Here is a 3,115-nt window from a genome sequence, read left to right as displayed (position 1 = left end):
AAATTCAACAATGAGTTGATGGCGTTCCCCAGTAAACATGGTTATCGCACAACAAGCAACTTAATAAGAGATAAAGTGCATAATTACATATCCAATACTACAATAGTTTTTAAGGCTATTTTGTCCCATGAGCTATATATTGCAAAGGTGAATGATGGAATTTTAAAGGTAGCACTCAAGCAATTTACTTTGGAGTGGCGGGAAAATACCATGTAGTATAGGTAGGTATGGTGGACACAAATGGCATAGTGTTGGCTCAAGTATTTGGATGCATGAGAAGTATTCCCTCTCGATACAAGGTTTAGGCTAGCAAGGTTGTTTGAGGCAAACACAAGGATGAACTAGTACAGCAAAACTCACATAAAAGACATATTACAAGTATTATAAGACTATACATCGTCTTCCTTGTTGTTCAAACACCTTACTAGAAATTATCTAGACCTTAGAGAGACCAATTATGCAAACCAAATTTTAGCATGCTCTATGTATTTCTTCACTAATGGGTGCAAAGTATATGATGCAAGAGCTTAAACATGAGCACAACAATTGCCAAGTATCACATTACCCAAAACATTTATAGCAATTACTACATGTATCATTTTCCAATTCCAACCATATAACAATTTAACGAAGAGGAAACTTCGCCATGAATATTATGAGCTAAGAACACATGTGTTCATTCGAACCAGCGGAGCGTGTCTCTCTCCCACACAAGCATGATGTAATCCAATTTATTCAAACAAAAACAAAAACAAAAGCAAACAAACAGACGCTCCAAGAAAAAGCACATAAGATGTGATGGAATAAAAATATAGTTTCAGGGGAGGAACCCGATAATGTTGTCGATGAAGAAGGGGATGCCTTGGGCATCCCCAAGCTTAGACGCTTGAGTCTTCTTGATATATGCAGGGGTGAACCACCGGGTGCATCCCCAAGCTTAGAGCTTTCACTCTCCTTGATCATAGTATATCATCCTCCTCTCTTGACCCTTGAAAACTTCCTCCACACCAAACTCGAAACAACTCATTAGAGGGTTAGTGGACAATAAAAATTAACATGTTCAGAGGTGACACAATCATTCTTAACACTTCTGGACATTGCATAAAGCTACTGGACATCAATGGATCAAAGAAATTCATCCAACATAGCAAAAGAGGCAATGCGAAATAAAAGGCAGAATCTGTCAAAACAGAACAGTCCGTAAAGATGGATTTTATTAGGCCACCAGACTTGCTCAAATGAAAATGCTCAAACTGAATGAAAGTTGCGTACATATCTGAGGATCATGCTCGTAAATTGGCATAATTTTCTGAGCTTCCTGCAGGGCAGTGGGCTCAGATTCGTGACAGCAAAGAAATCTGGAACTGCGCAGTAATCCAAATCTAGTACTTACTTTTCTATCAACGGCTTAACTTGGCACAACAAAACACAAAACTAAGATAAGGAGAGGTTGCTACAGTAGTAAACAACTTCCAAGACACAAAATAAAAACAAAGTACTGTAGCAAAATAACACATGGGTTATCTCCCAAGAAGTTCTTTTCTTTATAGCCATTAAGATGGGCTCAGCGAGTTTTAATGATGCACTCGCAAGAAATAGTATGTGAAGCAAAAGAGAGCATCAAGAGGCAAATTCAAAACACATTTAAGTCTAACATGCTTCCTATGCATAGGAATCTTGTAAATAAACAAGTTCATGAAGAGCAAAGTAACAAGCATAGGAAGATAAAACAAGTATAGCTTCAAAAATTTCAGCACATAGAGAGGTGTTTTAGTAACATGAAAATTTCTACAACCATATTTTCCTCTCTCATAATAACTTTCAGTAGCAACATGAGCAAACTCAACAATATAACTATCACATAAAGCATTCTTATCATGAGTCTCATGCATAAAATTATTACTCTCCACATAGGCATAATCAATTTTATTAGTTGTAGTGGGAGCAAATTCAACAAAGTAGCTATCATTATTATTCTCATCAAGTGTAGGAGGCATAGTATAATCACAACAAAATTTACTCTCAGCAGTAAGTGGCACCAAAAGACCACTATCATTATCGTCATAAATAGGAGGCAAAGTATCATCAAAGAAAATTTTCTCCTCAATGCTTGGGGGACTAAAAATATCATGAAAACCAGCTTCCCCAAGCTTAGAACTTTCTATATTATTATCAACAATGGTATTCAAAGCGTTCATACTAATATTACTACCAGCATGCAAACAAGATTTCATAGGTTTTTTAATTTTCGCATCAAACAATCCATGTTTTAAATCAGGAAATAGAATAAGAAGCTCACTCTTGTACATTATGCCAAACTAGTGTAAACAAGAAACAACAAGATGCAATTGCAGGATCTAAAGGAAATAGCTTTGAGCACACACACAACGGCGCCGGAAAAATACTTTACCCGAGACCGTAGTATGAGTGCCTTTTACCTTTCCTCCCCGACAACGGCGCCGGAAAAGTGCTTGATGTCTACGGGAGCTTCTATTCTTGTAGACGGTGTTGGGCCTCCAAGAGCGAGAGGTTTGTAGAACGGCGGCAAGTTTCCCTTAAGTGGATACCCAAGGTTTATCGAACTCGGGGAGGAAGAGGTCAAAGATATCCCTCTCATGCAACCACTGCAACCACAAAGCAAGAAGTCTCTTGTGTCCCCAACACACCTAATAGGTGCACTAGTTCGGCGAAGAGATAGTGAAATACGGGTGGTATGAATAAGTATGAGCGGTAGCAACGGTGCCGGAAAAGTGCTTGGCGTGTAGTTGATGGTGGTGGTATTGCAGCGATAGTAACGCGGTAGTAGTAAACAAGCGTAGTAACTCAGCGGTAGTAACGCAGCAGTATTTAGGAACAAGGCCTAGGGATTACACTTTCACTAGTGGGCACTCTCAACATTGATCACATAACAGAATAGATAAATGCATACTCTACACTTTTGTTGGATGATGAACACATTGCGTAGGATTACACGAACCATCAATGCCGGAGTTAACAAGCTCCACAATAATGCTCATGTTTTAGTAACCTTTAGTGTAAGATAGATCAACGAGACTAAACCAAGTACTAGCATAGCATGCACACTGTCACCTTCATGCATATGTAGGAGGAATAG

The sequence above is a fragment of the Lolium rigidum genome, chromosome 2, assembly GCF_022539505.1.
Source record: "Lolium rigidum isolate FL_2022 chromosome 2, APGP_CSIRO_Lrig_0.1, whole genome shotgun sequence".
Classification (NCBI taxonomy): Eukaryota; Viridiplantae; Streptophyta; class Magnoliopsida; order Poales; family Poaceae; genus Lolium; species Lolium rigidum.
Note: the sequence above shows the minus strand (reverse complement) of the source record.